The sequence below is a fragment of the Podarcis melisellensis genome (assembly GCF_964234715.1).
Source record: "Podarcis melisellensis genome assembly, chromosome: 7".
Lineage (NCBI taxonomy): Eukaryota > Metazoa > Chordata > Lepidosauria > Squamata > Lacertidae > Podarcis > Podarcis melisellensis.
In genome coordinates, this window is record NC_138539.1 from 30,936,615 (window position 1) to 30,955,485 (window position 18,871).

The 18,871-nt window shown below is 37.8% G+C and overlaps 1 long non-coding RNA gene across 1 annotated transcript in view; it reads left to right on the plus strand.

Annotated features, from left to right (window-relative positions):
- The window catches only part of LOC309374722, a 34,658-nt gene extending 16,067 nt beyond the window's left edge, over positions 1-18,591 (plus strand). Inside the window, exon 2 of the long non-coding RNA XR_014170673.1 lies at positions 18,367-18,591. This is a non-coding gene — a long non-coding RNA (uncharacterized lncRNA). The remainder of the gene's footprint in view (positions 1-18,366) is intronic.
- The last annotated feature ends 280 nt before the right edge of the window (positions 18,592-18,871 follow it).

An 18,871-nucleotide genomic window follows, 5' to 3' on the forward strand; every position in this document is an offset into this window, starting at 1 on the left:
GTATCTTATATGCTGCAATGTTGTCTCTAGTACGTTTCCAATCTTTCTACTTACTTTTGTATTAATCTATATAATGATAGTAATAGAATTCAAATATCCTTTAATGCAGAACTCTCCAAAAACATTAATATTAGGAGTTCCTTGTTCATCTACAACAGGATGGATATGGTGTTTATAGAGTTCATTCTTGACCTTACCTGAGTAAGTACTTTAACTTAAAGTATGAGATGCACCTAGAGGGGTAATACATTGAGTTTAATAGGAAGACAGTTAATAACCTTTTTTCATCCTCATGCACTATCAATCATGGCTGTCACCAGTCTGCTGAATCAAAGCAAAAGTGTTCTTCACAGATGACTGATTAGAAACGCAAAATCACAAGATCCATCTTCATGGTCACTTTTATTATAGTCATTTTTAAACTGACAGCAACCTGCTCAGTTTCAGCAGCACAAATAGTGTCACTCAGTGCAGCTAAGCATGAGAAGATGTTGGTTGAATTATACTTAAAAATAATTAGACCCAAAGCCTTTTGTAGAGGCAAGGAACAGCTCCATCTCCATCTTTCCATCCTCAAACATAAGTACACATTTTAATCCTAAAAGTATTTTCATTCTTGTGATGTTACTTAATAGATTTTTCATTATCATTTGGCAATCCAAGCGTACACGTTTCTCTTCTTTTTTTCTTTAAAAAAAGACACATATCTTTTGGAGCTCGGTCCTCAACTCACCCCTTTTGTTGTTCTGACCACATGACACCCTCCACAAATCCTTGCAGTGACTTCCTGTCTATTCCAAAATTCTGCAAACTAAAGCCTCCTCATCCTTATCTTCAAAGCCTTCTAGTGTCTTTCCTATCCATATATTTGCCCTCATATCACAATATATGCTTACCCATGATCTTTGCTTCTCTTCCTGAGATGTTCTCTGACACTTGAAAACATCGTTTGGAGTTACCGTATTTTTTGCTCTATAAGAATCACTTTTTCCCTCCTAAAAAGTAAGGGGAAATGTGTGTGCGTCTTATGGAGCTAATGCAGGCTGCGCAGCTATCCCAGAAGCTAGAACAGCAAGAGGGATTGCTGCTTTCACTGCGCAGCGATCCCTCTTGCTGTTCTGGCTTCTGAGATTCAGAATATTTTTTTTCTTGTTTTCCAAAAACTAGGTGCGTCTTGTGGTCTGGTGTGTCTTATAGAGCGAAAAATACGGTAAATTACTTGATACATTCTTCCTTGTTGCCCTTTATATTTGAAAATGCCTTCCAGAACCCCTGAGACCATAGGAAGCTGCTCCAAACTAAGTGAGACCATTGGTTCATCAAGCCCAGTAGTTAGTCTGACTGGCAGTGACTCTTCAGAAAGGACTTTCCCCCAACCCTACCCAGGGACACCAAGAACTAAACCTATGGCCTTCTACATGCAAAGCAATTGCTCTACTACTGAGTAATTTGTGATGCTTCCTTCCTTCCCCTTGCCAGAATTCATCTTTTCCATAACATCTTTGGCAGGATACCGTAGTCCCCATACACATAAATTCACACAAATCATCAGCATATATATTCTTTCCTTATTAAACCTCAGCTTCATTATCCTCTCCTATTGCCTCTCATGTGTCAAATTTTAGATTGTAGGTTCCTTGGGACAGAGACCTAAACTCCTGTTTTACTCTGTGAAACTCCACGTATATTAAGGGCTTCTGCTTCTTCTGCTTCTTTTGTGAGCAGATAAGATTTAGATAGGTAGTTAAATTGCCAATAGTGCAGCACAGTATGATGAAGTCTCAGTTCTTCATACACACCAGCCGCATTCATCTCACACTGTTAAAGATCAACCCATATCATGGTGAAAAACAAGACAAAGGTAAATGATGTCTCATCCCAAAGGTTCCAGCACAGCATGAAGAATAATAGGAAAACCATGTGGCTAGTCCAAGGACGCCACCCATTTGCAAGCTACAAGTGAAGGCAAACCCAACATTATACCTGTAGTACAATGGCTGATGGTACAGTTCTCAGGATATTGCTACATGCAGTACTCAAAAGACCCATGTCACATAGCTGCATAAAATGTACACATTTTAATTTATATGCATTTAGGCTCCAGAGGAGATGAAGATGATAGGTGATTGGGGCCTCAACAGCTCTGCACTTTACAGTGCACCCAACCACCCTGTGAGCAAAGAAAAACAAATTCAGTTAAAAGGGAAAAAAGGAGGGAATAAGGCAGAATACCTGGTGCTCATCACAAAAGACGAGGGTGCCGACCCTGTCAGCTATCCCCTAACAATGCATGTGCAACTGTTTATGACCAGAGCATAAGAGTTCAGTCTGCCAAGTTTTGCTGCCATGAGTTTATAAAGGAACAATTCTTGATAGAATTCAAATATTTGCTCTTGCATTTGTTACAATAAAGTTCTTCAGATGACTAATTTTCATTTCAGACTATTTTAAGCATCATTATCAGATTAGAAGTAAACATCTTTTTTTCTTTTTAAAAATGGGTAGTATCCAGTTGTTCTCCTAGTGCTGTTACTCCAGGGAAGGTGCTAACGGAGGAAGGAGAGGACAGAAGATTTTAGCTGATTCCCCATTCCACTGTAGCTCCCAGTACCATCTAAAATCTGTTCTTGAGGGTTCCCAAATCTTCCAGAACAGATTATAGGAGGCTATCATGGCTGCAGGGGGAAAATAAGCAACAATCACATTTCCTCTACCTGTGTTAGCAAATGGCTTCAGCTGGAGCAAATGTTCTTGCGCTTGCACAAGGATACCAACTTGATACATCCCATTATCTTTAAAGTGCAATGCTAAATTGTTGCGATGTCCAGTTTTTGAAGAAATTTTACAAAACTAGCTAGTTAAATAGAATTACTTCAGAAAAGATGGCTATACTTCAGTTTGTTTAAAGTGATTATAATTTGAAGGTTTATTTACATAGCTGTAAATACTGTATCACCAAAATTGAAATGGATGGTTATTACATTTTGCTTGGCTTAAAATGGAAACATTTGTAACTTTACAATGCTACTTGTGTTCCCTCTATTATTTAAAGTTACAACTCAGTCAAGAGCACCACATGCTCATTTTATTGAAATCAAGGTGCAGGTGCAGGATTTGCAAGCTTAGGATGGTATCTAATACTGTCCTCTCTATTGACAGAAGGCCTCCATCAGCAGAAAATGAGGACAGGCAATTTCTGCCTATTTGCTCTCCTCCCCAAAGCCCTCTCCCCTACCCTGGAATCTGCTCTGGTGGGTTCCTGAAATCTCTGAAGTAGATTCAGAGAGTGTGGGTACTCACAAGGGGCTGCAGGGGGACACAGTAATCAGCAAAAAAATAAAAATAAAAAATGCCTTAACCCTTTCGTCTGAAGGATGTTACCCATTAGTGGAGGGGTAGTATTGGACATGGGACGCGGGTGGCACTGTGGGTTAAACCACAGAGCCTAGGGCTTGCCGATCAGAAGGTCAGTGGTTTGAAGTCCTGCAACGGAGTGAGCTCCCGTTGCTCGGTCCCTACTCCTGCCAACCTAGCAGTTCGAAAGCACGTCAAAGTGCAAGTAGATGAATAGGTACCGCTCCGGCGGGAAGGTAAACGGCGTTTCCGTGCGCTGCTCTGGTTTGCCAGAAGTGGCTTAGTCATGCTGGCCACATGACCCGGAAGCTGTACGCCGGCTCCCTCGGCCAATAAAGCGAGATGAGCACCGCAACCCCAGAGTCGGTCACGACTGGACCTAATGGTCAGGGGTCCCTTTACCTTTACCTTAGTATTGGACACTGCCCTTAGTATTGAATCTAGTACAAGCAACAGCATGAAAGACTAGTTATCGGATTTTTTTTAATTCAGATACTTTCAGCCTAGAATATATTAATATCTGCTCATGCTTTAAATTAATTAAATTACTCTATTAAAGGATACTTACTGATGGATTCCCAAAGAGTGATCTTATAGAACATGAAGTGGTTCCATCCATGAAACTCAGCACCTGGTTCTATGGTGGGCAAAATACCTGGATATGAGGCTATCAGTGGCTGAGAGCCCCACATAATTTTGTATCCTACAAACATACTAATCCAAGAATTAATTGCCTCTTCATTTAATCCAGTGCTGTTCAAACATTTAAACAGACTGTTATGTAGCTCTCAAGCATTCGTTCTTGCAAATCCAGAACAGAATACTGGAATAACATCTCTACTGTATTGGAATTTTGTTGTTATGAGGAGTCATAGGGCTCAGTGCCCTACATCTTTACAGTTTATTTGAAAGTTTTATTTGCTGGGGATGGAATCAGACTATTGGCCCAATGAAATTGTGTTATGCAGAATTAAAGTATCGGCCAGTTTAATTATGTAAATGATATAAAAGGAGTTTACTCCCACTGAACCACAGCTCATGCCAACTACTTAAATTCAGTATAGAGACATGTTGAGCTCACATATGTACACAAGTTAAGCCCATTCACTACCGCAAGCATAGAAATGACATGTGCACCTTGAAGCAATTGCAGAGCTCTGTATTGGGTAGGTTTGCCATATTTCATTTCATTTTTGTTTTTGCCAAAGACATGGTTTTTTTTTTTTTTGCTTGTGTATGATTTCTTCCTAAAATGATTTAAAAGTGGGAAGGGAATGCTACATAGCATCAGTATTCATTCAAACTTTAAAAAAAGAACGCAAAACACTAAAATCAATATTTGTATGTTTAAATATTTCCTTGAATAGTATTTGTTTTCGTTGGATTGAAATGCTTAAGCCCATTCAAGGCAAGCTTTCATCCTGTTGATAGGTACTACTTGTGTGTGTTGAAACAGCTGTCACAGAGAGTCAACACATGATGTACATTTCAAATGACCAAACTATCATGTAATAGTTGTCAACAGCGTGTAAAAAAACAAACAAACAAAAACCTGGCAGTGTGAATCCCTTTTAGTTCTCGTGCAATTCACAAAACTGAATTTCATAAGTAGTAATTCTCTTTTAGCTGTCAGACCCACTTCAGTATAAATATTCACAAGTATCAGCATTTCAAATGTCCTTTTTTTTACTTCCATGCGTCAAAATCTAATACTTCCCCTGATAAGTGTGTACGCACACTTTCATACATGTACACTAGTCCCATTATGTGTAAAATGTCAGCTTGTATGCATATTCCCTCCATCCAAAGTTCCACTGCCCATTTTAGAAAGTTAACTGCTAGTTGCCAGATGAGTTGTCAACCCTAAATCCATGGTGAAGCAGTTTCCAGTTTCACCATTGGCTCCTTATTCCACCATTTGGCCCCCTTTTGGAAAATTTATGGTGACCTGAGAAACCGTGGTCTGGAGACATGATAAAGCAAGGAGAAGACTTCATTTCTGTGTATTCTGAACACACATCCCATAAAACCACATCTCTGGCTCAAAGGGCTGCATGAATTGGCCCTTGGGTTTATACAAAATTGTCTTACATTAACTGCTGCAGCAAGTGTATCTTTAAGTAGGTCTACCTACATTAGCTTCAAAGCTCATGGGCAGGACAGCATTGGGATTTCCCCTGTATAACAGGAAAAAAATACCATCTCCTTTCACTTACAGATCCAAAATCAATGAGATAATTTATCCTAGTATCTAGAGTAGTACCTCAGTTTACGAACTTAATCTGTTCCGGAAGTCCATTCTTAAACTGAAACTGTTTTTAAACTGAGGCGCGCTTTCCCTAATGAGGCCTCCCACCGCCAGTGCCCTTCCATCATTCGGACTCCGTTCTTAGACCGAGGTGAAGTTTTCAAACCGGGACACTATTTCTAGTTTTGCGGAGTTTATAAACCAAATCATTCTGAAACCAGACTGTTCTTAAACCGAGGTACCACTGTATTCCCACTTACTAATTTTGACTGAAATCCTGTACCTACTTACTTGGGAGTAAGCCCCACTGACCACACAGTGAGATTGCACGGAAACATGCACAGAATTGAATAGTTCGTGTATTTTCTCTGGGATGGAAATGACAGTATCAAATCCTTTCATTTAGCATTTGTTCCTCTGTCTTCTTTCTGTATGCATGTACGTATTAGTATAAACACAAAAATGTGCTGTACTATGTGTAACCATGGGTTAGCATAACATCCTAAGGATACAATCCTAACTATGCTTAACTGGAAGTAAGTGCTACTGAAATCAAGGAAACTTGCTTCCAAGTAAACAAGTTGGAGATTGTGCTGTAAAACTGAGTCATTCCAATTGGCACAGAACCCGTGAATTCTTGAGGGTTATATTGACATTTGTACCAGATATATTATTACTTCAGGAAGGCAATTACAGTTCCTTTAATAGCTTCACCCTATTCACTTCACTGTATGAACACCTATGGAGACTGATTAAAGAAAGCAGGGAACTATTTAGACTGCTTTATACCTAATTTGGCTTTAGATATATCATAAACAGTATGATGTTTTTCTCAGTGGATTCTTACCTTAAGGATATAAATGGTATTTAATAATATGGTTTTTTGGAACTTGGCTACATTAATGGGAGAGGTTTAGACTTTCTTTTCTATTTTCTTGTGAAAAATTGACACACTAATGCTGACTGACACCTGTCTAAATCATAGATACACATATCTGAGATTAAATTTGTAAGCATTAACAAAAAACAACCCAGTAAGCTAAGAAGGCTAACAGCATTCTGCTAATAAACAACACCAATGATGGTATCTTGATAATGCAGGATCTGCTGGTGGAAATCTCCTGCAATTTAGGCAATTTTCTTTCTTCAAATATATATTAGAAACCTAATGTTAAAACAAGAAAATTGGGTAAACTTGTTTTTAATTTATCCAACGGTAATGGTAAATGCAAAAAAAGCAACAACCTAGCAACTTGATCTGAAGCATTAGTCCTAAGAAAACATTCAATTTTATGGAGGTAATATGCCCCCCCCATATAAAGAAAAGATATATATAGTTTTCTTTAAAAAAAGAAATCCCTCCCAATAGTATGAAACAGTTTCAAAACCCAGTTCCTTCCCTTTTTGAGTAGTCCCACATAGACAGAGTTTAAGTACAGTACACCATAACTTGATGTTGCTTTTATTGAGAAGCAAATGCATATAGCTAACAATATTTTTTTGCATTAGATCATCTTATGGTAAAAATAAGCCTGATAATATTGATAGACATTTTTAATCATTACAGAAAAAGTTAAACCTTATATAAAGGTAAAGGTTGTGTATTGTCCCTTACTTGTAAAAAGCCAGCATCTGCTGATATATAATTTTAAAAAAGCAATACAGTACTTCATGCCCATTTATAGTTTTTAAAAATGTGTTCTCATATGGCACATCAAACATACAATATATAATTGGCTTATGGGTATGCTCCAGCCATATTAAGCAGTGTTAAGTACCATTGGTTTCAATAGGAAACATTCACAGCTTGTGCTGAACTCTCTAGTTGAAAGCAATGGAGATTAAAATTAATTACGATTGGATTGTGCTCTTTGTGGGGTTTTTTTGCTACTATTATAGTAGCACAGTGTAAAATTACTTTAAGGCTGCAATCCTATACCCACCTGCCTAGGTGTAAGTCCCACTGATCTCAGTAGGACTTACTTCTGAGTAGGAATGCATAGGATTGCAGTATAGCTGTATTTTACCATTCTATAGACTCTGTATTTTTTTTAAAAAAAATATTGATATTAAGAATTGAAAATGAAATTGCAATTGAAGAAATATTTAATATACAGATAGAGGCATATAGATTAAGCAGTAGAAGAATATAATAGAAATAATTAAAATTAAAAATAAGGAAAGCTACCTACATGAATGGACCAAGTGGCATCGGGCAACTTTTTTGCATCCAGTTGTATATTTACACGTACATATTTTAGATTCATGGAAAATAGACTTCAGCCCTGTTAAGTAGCTTACACATACACAGCAGCAGCAGCAGCAGCAGCAGCCAGAAGCACAATAAATTCCTATATCACACCTGCCTTTTTGCTGCTTCAGAATGTAGTTATTTCAGTCCTGCCTGCATATTTTCCCCTTTTCATATGTGAATTGTTGTTGGTTGAATCATAGAGGAAAAGGCTATTCTCTGAGTCTCAGGAAGCTCTCTCTCTCTCTCTCTCTCTCTCTCTCTCTCTCTCTCTCTCTCTCTCTCTCTCTCTCTGTGTGTGTGTGTGTGTGTGTGTGTGTCCATAAGGGAGGCTAGGCTGGTCATCTTTCCACATATCTCTGCTAACTGGAGTCCTTCGCTGAGCTCTTTAGAGGGAAAAAGGACTCTTATAAAATGCATATTATTTAAACAGCCAAACACCTATGCCAGGTATTCCACCGCTTCCCCACCCCCTGGAATTTGTTACATTCATAACTTAACTCTGCCAAAAAGGGATTGCTGGAACACATTTAAAATCAATATTTAAGACACAGCTTGCAGGTATCCTCAAAAAGAGTTTATTTTCTTTGTTCTGCAGATTCCCAAACTCCCCATCCTTCTTGAAAATAGATCACACTTGTGATTTTGACATCTTGTGCACATTGGTGGGTTTTTTTTTCCTTTTAAAAATATTACATGGAACAGGATATGTGTAGAATCCCTCTATAAACAAGGATCATAAGATGCATTTGCATTTCAAAACTATAATAGTAGCACTTTTTCACTGCTGTTCAGAATAGTGTACAATTCAGTGAAAGTAAGCTATTAAATGTAGCATCGCTTTTTTCAAAATGTTACACATATTGTAACAATATTTAATTTGATTGCATAAGGGACAATTATTTCTATATGAACTGTGGTGGTAGTATTCTGACAAATACCATTATTATTGCAATACTATTTTGATAAAAAATAGAGGGGAGGATAAGCTGGAAACAAACCCACACTTAAAATAATATAGATTGCTTTGGGACACAAAAGGAAATATGTTCATCTGCAACCCTTGTCCTTATAATAGAGCAGATTTGATGCTGCGGTATTTATTTTCATATATAACCTTTACATTTTGTCTGTGCTGAATGAATCTGGGCCTTATTTTCATTTTCATGAAACACTAAGATTTGCCGCTTGGTATAGTATTCCCTCTATAATGCATCTTAGTTTAATTCACTCTTAGTGAAACAACAAGGCTCACTCTGGAGAGCTCCTTACAACATAATTTAGCCGGACCTTTTCTTAGTAAAGGTTTTCTGGTTTTCATTTTCACTTCATATTCTCAAATAAAAGATCCTTTGTTGTCTACCATTTGATTGGACTTAATGAAAAACACTCCATTTTAACCTAACAGTATTTCCCTTTGAATTTATTATATTTAAGGACACTGTCAAAAATCAAGCATTTAATCTCAGGTTTTTATACTTAAAATTATATTACTATCATATGGCTCAGCAAGGTGATGTAAAAAGGGCACCGAGGAGATTTAAACCAAAAGTCGAGTAAAAAAAACCAAAACAAAACCTCACCTCATTTTAATATGAAACTAAATACTATGGCTAATGTGCAGATTGGGTATGGTAGTTGACTTTAAAGACTAACATGTGACAGGGTGCCAACAGCTGAATTGTGCAGTATTGACTGAACGAGGTTCACTGATTTGTATTGAGGCTAATATCTTCTTTAAACAATTCCGTGTAAATTGTGCGTATAAAGTCATTGGAAGCTGTTTCTCAGGACAGCATCTCCGGCTCGGTACCTGCTGGAGTGAGGAAGATAATCAATAGAGAGAAATAGAGCTGAGCATGAGACTAGGAAGCTTCAGAGCAGTTAGTGCTGATAAAAGTAGATGATGTCAATATTTGGGAATAACACAACTCTAGGATAACAGACAAAAGAGAAGTGCATATGTTGGAGAGTGTTCAAACAGGGGCAGAATTAATGCATAAGTGGCAGCTGTTGCCCCAGGCTGCAAAAGACATTATTTATTCCAGGTATTGTTAAATTCCTGCCGAAACACCAAGGCTCAGGATAGTATATTAAAAATTCTATCTCCACCAATAAGGAAGCAGGATGGAGCTTTTGTGTGTGTGTGTGTATATATATGTTTAGACTCTGCCTAAGCTATGAACCAGTTGCCAAAGTCAAAGCATCTCAAGATCTGAGTCTTGAACTAATAAAACAAAGAATCCCAGAAAACTGTTTTGTGAAATAAAAGTCCCCAGTTAACTTTCTTTGGGGGAAATGAACGTTTTCAAACTTGGTAGACACAAGGCAGCAGTTGACTCTATACCTTTCAGTGTTGATCCTTGGCTCTTGGCCCTTACCGTTTTTTCATGTAAATATTATTTCAAACAGACAAAATGGATTCTCCTGCAGAATCATAACACCATGAATTCTTTTAACCCTGGTCTCCTCGTTGGTACTGAAGTAATGGTATATTTCTACTAATTTAATAGTGGAAATCAGTTTTCCTCTTGCTGTCAGGTGATGAATTTTTGTTCTTCTGTGCTGATCTTTCTGGTGATGTATTATGACATAGTCTGTCAACATGAACAGATATGTGAAGGGGAGATTGGATGACTGAGACTTACAACCTGAATAAGGCTGCACTTGAATTTTAAACATGGATATCATGTTAGGATACAGAAAGTAGGAATGTACGCAGTAAAGAATGCTATTATTTTGATGTAATTTAGGCAAAAGCAAAACAGGTGGGCTATGACACGCTTCTAAAAGCAGAATGGATGAGGTAATCCCGAACCACAGGCATAAAAAGCTCTCCAATCTAACTTAATAGCTACTTAAAATCAGGATTTGTGAAACACATCCATGTACAGAGAAAATTAAGTCATGCATATATGATGATGGTTAAGCATAGTTATTTACAAACAAATAATTTCATAATGTGAATCATTCTGTTGTCACATATGGTTTTATTATTTGGTGTTAGATCTGGATTACATCAAGTAGGTGATTACTGTGTCAGCTAGAAAGGTCAAGTTCCATACCTTTTATTTTGAGCCACCATTAAGCCTTTTTATAAAGACACATGTGCCTGTACTCTGTCTGTGTATGCTTGTGTACGTGCATGATCTCTCCCCAACCCCCCTTGACAACACACACACACACACACACACACACACTTACTTTCATTTCAGGTTAACCTGTCCTATACAGGAAGGCTACATGAATAAAAAACACAGTATCTCAACAGCTCCTATTTTTGTAAGATGTACAATATGTGTTCTGAAAACAGTAATTATTTTTATTATGAATACCACTAAAAATGGAATGAAACATCAAACACTAAACCTAAAAGCATTCAAGAGAAAACAGTATTTGCACTGAAAAGCCATAAAACCTTTATAATCTTTCACAAATACAATTTTGTTCAGGTTACTGAAGGTTTTTCCTCTCTCTTTCTTTTCCACGTATACCAACTTTTCTTCTTAAATTACTGGGAAGTAAAAGATCCTTTCTTCCTGCACATCTGTAAAGAAGGCTTCATTTTAAATAAAGCCTGTATCTTTATTTGTAAGACAAAGTTAAACATTTTTTTAAGACCTACCCTTCAACTAATTTGTTAATCTTGTGCTACTTTTAGCATTTGTCACACATATAGACCAGGAAATTGGCTCCATCTCATTCTAGTTCTGTGTTGAATTAAAAACCTCTACTGAAAAGAAGAGCATGATGTGAAGAAAGAATAAATTTAGGCCTTTCTTTAGTAATGCACATATATTTCCATACATTTCACATCCTAAGGGAGCCCACAAATGCATTCAATAAATACAAAACTATAAACTATACATCCAAGAGAAGTGATTCCTCATATTCAAAATTCTTTATATGGGCACAGCTTTGAACAGATTAAAACTCGAAGAGAATCTACAGGAATATTTGGAAAGACCCAAAGCCCTATATCTTAGGGTTAGCCATTTATAGGTATTATATGAAAGTGCTAGATGGCTTGGATCAAAAGAAATTAATGGGTGGAACCTTAAAACTGACAAAATGCTACTTATGTCTTGTCCAACTAGTCCTACCTTAAATTTCCAGGGGAGGGGGGGACCATATAGATAACCATTTATGTGGAAGGTTGGCTATTTTCACCATCTATATATTAAGGTCAGCAAAAAGAGCAGTTTATGGGTAAAGGGCAATAATAAAGAGCTAGACTTTAAACATGATTAGTTGATGTCTATTAAAGTTCTGTTACAATGAAATATATACCTCAGGTGAAGAAAAATACCCACGTCTCCTAGGATGATAGTGTTGCTGGATGTGTATTTTACCATATTCAGAATATTTGTGATTTTTGACTTCATTCTGCGAAAACAGTGCAATGCAATAGATTTATGAGCGTTTGACGGAAACAAGGGTAGGAAAGATTATGGCATACTTGTTTAGAAAAACTGAATGGAAGATTTTTGATTTACACTGACATATATCTAGATGGAACTATAGTTTGCAAATTGCCTAGAGCACCCATCTTTTATTAAGTGTTTGATGGGTGGAGAAATATATATATGTATATTCTAAAACATTCTAGGAATGCCAGTGTTGCATATGCAGCTGTGATTATTATTTTTTAAAACATTTTTCTAAATTCCCCCTTCATCACTAGGTTTGCATTGTGCAGTCCTATTTTTAATGCATTTTCCAGTGAACAAATTCTGCAGTTTGAATAATGTTGGAGATAAATGTTTACTGCATTCACAGTAAAAATTCCGCTTAGGTACTTTCTTCTTTGATCAGACTCACTGACACTTTATCGTATATTCTTCCAGTACAGGCTAACAAAAGAAATATTAAATAACCTTGGACGCAATCTGCTGCACAGTGTTCCCATACCGGACCCACTGAAAAGATTCTGTGCAACTACGATGTGCAAGAACTTATTAATGCTTTTGCACAATATGCATGCAAGAACTTCATGCTGAAGTTCTTTCATTCCCCTTGAAGACTTTTAGTTTGTATGCTATCTGCTAAAGTCCCTAAATATCTGGCAAAAACACACAAACATTCATACTAGCTTAAGTAGAACTGTTACACCTAACTCTCCCCAGGAATGTTGGAAGACATGCAGCTGAAGGATAACTCCTGACAAGTTTTGGGAGGATGCTAAACTAAATTTTTTACATCTGTCTCAAGCAAGGCCAATCTTTATTCTCCCTTTACACATAACTGGCCAAATGATACAATCCTTTAAACTACTGCAGAAAGAATTTAGGGTTGTGGTAAGTCAGTGCAATGAAACAATCATAACGCTTTCCAGTGTACTGGTATTGTTGTGCCAGCAACAGCAGCTATCACAAGTTTATCACAGGTGTAGCATGCAAAGGTGATGTATAGGCAGCACATATCTAGATAGAGATATTAGTTTGATGAGACTTAGGAACTTAGGAAGACTGATGTGGTGGTATTCTGAAGACATTTTGGCTAGTTTGCTATCAGCGATGTTGATGGAGTGCAGTGCTCTTAAAAGGTAGCTGTATTCTTTTATAATGGGACATAGCAATGGTGATACTCAAAGGACCTTTAGACGTATGCCTATGTATGACATCAGGATGGCATATTGTTTTTAGAATTTGCAATTGTAAACTACATATTATAGAAGGTATATTTCGTTAGGGCACATGGCAGGGAACAGCAAAGCAAAAAATGTCACTCAAGAAAGTTATGCTTTCAGGTATCTAATTAGCATCAGATGATACCAGGTATTTTAATGTCAGCACCTGTTATACTCTATTTTATTTTCATAGATTTGTGATTAAAATGTTTTACAGATGCCCTGCAGAGGTTTCTATGTGTCTGTATATCGATACTTAGTCTAACTCAAGGCGATACAAATTGTTAAGCGACAAAAGGGACAATTGGTTGCTGAGAAAAATCATCAGACTGTAATTCAAAAACCAGATGAGGTAGAGTACTTGGATTAAATCAGATGTGCAGCCCTATTTCATCCTAAATGTGTTTATTTAGAAGTAACAGCATGTAACCATCCATGTTTACTCAAAAATAAGTCTGACTGAGTTTAATGGGTCTTCCCTCTAAGTAAGGATTATAGTGTTACTTCTGAATGCAGTGGGTCTTTACTTCTCATAAACTATGCCAAGAATTGTAGCTGCAGAGCATATTTATTTACTAGAATGTTATGTTCAACTAAAATTGATCTGAGTTACTTCCAAGTAAATGTGTTTAGCAATTGCTTCTGAAATCAGGTCCTTTAAATTTACAGGTCTAGTAGGCTATGCTGCACAACTATGATCCTATCACAGTTTATTCCAGAGTAATCCTATATAGGTATAACAACAACTGTGGAATAGGCGAGATTTAAGATTGTATATTGTCCAGCCCAATCCCAAACATATTTACTCAAAGGTAAGTGCACTGAGCTCAATGGGGCTTACTTCCCAAGTATGCACAGAATAATTCCCTTAGTGGGCAATATACTTAGGAAGTAAGCCCCATGGAAGACACACATCTTGTGTGTTTTCCCTTTTGAAAATAATGGTTTGACATTATAAATATATGGTGAATTTGCTCTTCTATCTTCCTGTATTGCAGGGTTTTCATCTACTTTATTTATGAGTTACAGAGATCTTTTTTTTAAGTGATAGTCATCTGCATATGTTATGGCAAGAAACTCACATGGGTCTTTCCTAAATTATAAGCTTGACAGGGCATGGCAAAGAGTGTCATTCCAGAGGTTTGGAGAGTGCTTCACGCACTATAGGTGCCATCAGCTGTTTTTTTTTTTATAACTCTAATAAATAATTGGTGGTTGTTAGCGATAAGCAACTATCATTAGCATGACTTTTCTAGCAAGCCAACAAGCAATTAATCTCAACATCAGTCCTTCACATTCTCTAAGCCAAATCACAGTCTTTTAAAACAGCTGGTATCTTCGGTTGTAGTAATACTTCTCTTTGGGATGATTTTGCGTTTCCCCCAGTTCAAATGGTACTAATGTTTAAATGACCCAAAAATGTAAATAATTTCTCTGGTTTGGTGGTAAGTTAGGAGCCACCTGACTCAAGCCTCTGAAACTCCAGGCACATAAAACAAATGTGGGGGTGGGAAATGAAACCAGAATCAACCCAATTGATGACCGAATATTTAACAAACTAAAATGAAAGTTGTATTGTTGCTTAGCTACACAAACACAGAGCATGAGATTGTGATTCTGTCAGAACATTGCACCCGTCTTGCACAGGCTAGCAAAAGGACAGTTACAATGAAACAAACTCAAAAACAAAAGCCCCCAAAGGGGCAAGGATCATTTATTGTAAAACTGTCTAGCACCTGAACCTAAATACAACATGAAACCTAAGTGAGAAAGACAGTGTAGTGTAGTGCTTAGAGTCTTTGTCTCATGGTTCTACCACTTCTCAGTTGGGAATTTTGCTGGGTAACATTGAGCCAGTCATCCTCTCTCAGCCTAACCAGCCTCACAAGGGTTTTGTGAGACTAAAATGTGTTGGAAGAAAGAACCATACAAGCTACCCTGAGCTCCATGGAGGAAGGGTGGTATAAAACAACAAACAAACAAACAAACAAACAAACAAACAAGATGAACTGGGTTTACACAAACACCTTAAGGAGTGTGCCCCAATTTTTATAGAAAAAATCATATCTGAAGCACTAAACGAAAATCCTGGATTGCTTAGAACTGTTGGGATTTACGGCCAATTACAACATGCAGTTCGAATCCCTGCGGCGGGGTGCGCTCCCGCTGCTCGGTCCCAGCGCCTGCCAACCTAGCAGTTCGAAAGCACCTCCGGGTGCAAGTAGATAAATAGGGACCGCTTACCAGCGGGAAGGTAAACGCCGTTTCCGTGTGCGGCTCTGGCTCGCCAGAGCAGCGATGTCACGCTGGCCACGTGACCCGGAAGTGTCTCCGGACAGCGCTGGCCCCTGGCCTCTTAAGTGAGATGGGCGCACAACCCCAGAGTCTGTCAAGACTGGCCCGTACGGGCAGGGGTACCTTTACCTTTACCTTACAACATGCAGCCTCGGAGGAGTGATTTGCTAACAAGAACTACATATTATTTTTCAAGAGAACAAGTTTAATGTTAGAAGTCTGCCATGCCCCCATACTCTAAGAAGGCCACTCTCTTTCTGGAACAAAACCATCAGGAGAATCATCATTCCAATTAATAGCCTGATCTGATTCTTTGCTAAGCATACGGCCGCCTGTATCCTAGCTCCTCAGCACTTGCTTAGGGACATCCCAGTCCATTGTTCTTCTACAATATTTAGCCCATTCTCTACTTCATCCAGCAGCATTGGGCAAAAGCCCATAAGCAGCATAAACTTCTTTGCCCAAGGTTCTTTTGGCAGTGGTGGAAGTTAGTTAACTTTAGACTCCAGACTGAACAATTAATCAGTCAGTCACTTTTTACATGTGTGGCCAGGCAATTTGCAAACATATAATAAAAACAGTGAAATGGGATGAAAAACAATACAAAAGGAATTACCTAAGGTAGACACCTTTTCATCCACTTGGAAAGGCTCATCGAAACAAAGATGTATTTAATTATTTCTGGAAAGTACAGATCATGGGCATCTGTTGTAGTTCAACAAAAATGGTGGGCCACAGATCACAGCCAGACCCAATGAAAGTTCTGTTCTGAGCTACTGTGGAACTTTATAGTCATTGCCAGGTTTGCTGTGGATGCTGGTGATGTGTTTATTTTGTGTGAACTACCCTGGAATCTTTGATGAAGGTGGTATAGATATGTTTTAAGTAAAACAAAATAAATGTGCATTACTTTGCTTACTTCCAAATGATGTAAGCCATCCCTGCTACGTTTGCCGTTCCTCTTGCTGATTTTGCTGAGTGAGGCCCCGGACTTCTGCCCCAAAAATTCTGCCCCAATGATGTCAATGCCATTAACAGCCATTATGGTGACATCTCCATAAGAAGTGTTGCTTGATTTGGAGGGAAAAGTCACTGGGAAAGAGGAGCAGCAGGACAGAGCTCTTAGCAGTAAGGCACAACGAGAACAGAGAAAGCAAATTGTATTCATTTATTGAAAATATTTGTACTCCACCTTAAAGTTTATTAGAACATTATTAGTAAAACTGAAAACCATGAATTTCACTTAGAAATTTTTCATTGTCCTTCAGTAAAATATGGAAATGCTGACTGCAATCCTGTACATGTATTCTCAAAAGTTAGTTTCATTGAGTTCCACTTACTTAGGAACTCATGGCAAGCATGCATGTTCAAATGCAGGTTCCAGTGTTCATAAATTAAAATATAAATATGAATTTCCATTTTCAATAACATTCTTGCAAAAGCTTAGTACAGAGACCCACTAGATAAACATTCACACAGTGAGCATAATGGGTAAATATTTATGCTTATAGAGGTTCTGACATCTATTGTCATTAGTGCATCCAAGAGCATCATAGCCATGTTCGACAGCCTGAGTAGCAAACATGGAGCTGTTCAGATGTTGCTAGACTACAACTCCCACCATTCCTGACCATTAGCTGTGCTGGCTGGGACTGATGGGAGTTGGAGTTTAACAACATCTAGAAGAACACACATTGCCTACTGATGATGACTGAGGGAATGGGCTCACAGCACAACACCTTCTCCCAGGTCTGTGTAACTTATGCCCACTAAATAGTTTGGAAAGGACAGTAATATAGGGTTTTAAGCCCTTTAAAAGTTGGTGCGGAAGTAATGCATAGCCTTTGGTATCACAGCAGCTACAATGAGGTATATGATTGATGTGTATAGCACATCAGGTAATTCATGTTTACAGTCTATGTCTGGGATTCTGAGACAGAACATTCAAACACAAGGGAGAACTGCATGCAGCCAGAGATTCATTTTACTTTAACTTTCTCATATCTGAAGTAGGAAGCTACTTTTTAAACTGCTCATTGGGTTTCCTCATCAGACAGATCTGCAGAGGTGTAAACACAAACAAAGCTCCAACTCTAGACCTTGCTATGTTCTATGCACCCATGTCCCTTCTATGTATTCAGGAGAGTGTGAAGACATTATCTCTTGCATCTATTCTAAATTCTATTTATCTTAGTTGTTCTTTTATTAAACCTAGCGGTTTTTTTAAATACAGAAAATTCAAATGGATGCTACATTAATAAATCAGATTATTATTACTTTTATGGCTTCCCCTATTCAGGACAGTTTAGTATGAAGTAAAGATATCAATGGCCAACAGTGTGACATAAAGAGGGTCACCTGATTAATTCAACTAAATGAAGCAACAGATGACAATACCTTGTTTTTTGTGACACCAATGAAATATATCTGTGAGACCACTTTGGAGCAGTATGTTTAGGGGGGGGGAAGTGAATTTCTCTCTCTTTACGCTACCAAAACAACATCTGAAGATTGCTTCTGAACTGATGTTTCTCCTGTTATTTGTGCATTGGTTTGTAACTGCACTGTGTTTTTCTTTTCTCTATACAGGTATTAGAGAAGCATGGAGCGGCCAGAAAAATGTCCACAGCTCAAATATGGAGAAGTCTTATTGACAGCAGCTTGGAAATATTTTGGGACATACTGCAACAACTCTCACCCCCCAGCAGTGACTTAAGCTGCTAAACAACTAAAAGAAATTGTAATGGAAAACCATGAGGATATATCAGGCATTGTAACAAATGTGAAATAAAGAAGAACTGCTGTTATCTAAAACTTTTTGTTAGTTGATTTGATAATGTGTGCTTCTTGTAAAACCAAGCTAATATAATTCCATGTGCTACTTTTTGTTTTATGCTGCCATGATCTGCTTGTGAGCTTCCTCATAGCCATTTGCTCATAAGGACATTGCACATTTCCTCACAACTAGCACCACTGAACTCAATAGAATTTACTTCTGAGTAGACGTGTATAGGATCACACTTTTAGCCATCTTAGAGACTATGTGCAGAAAGGCAGGGCACATTTGATTAATAAAATAAAAAAAGCTTTCACT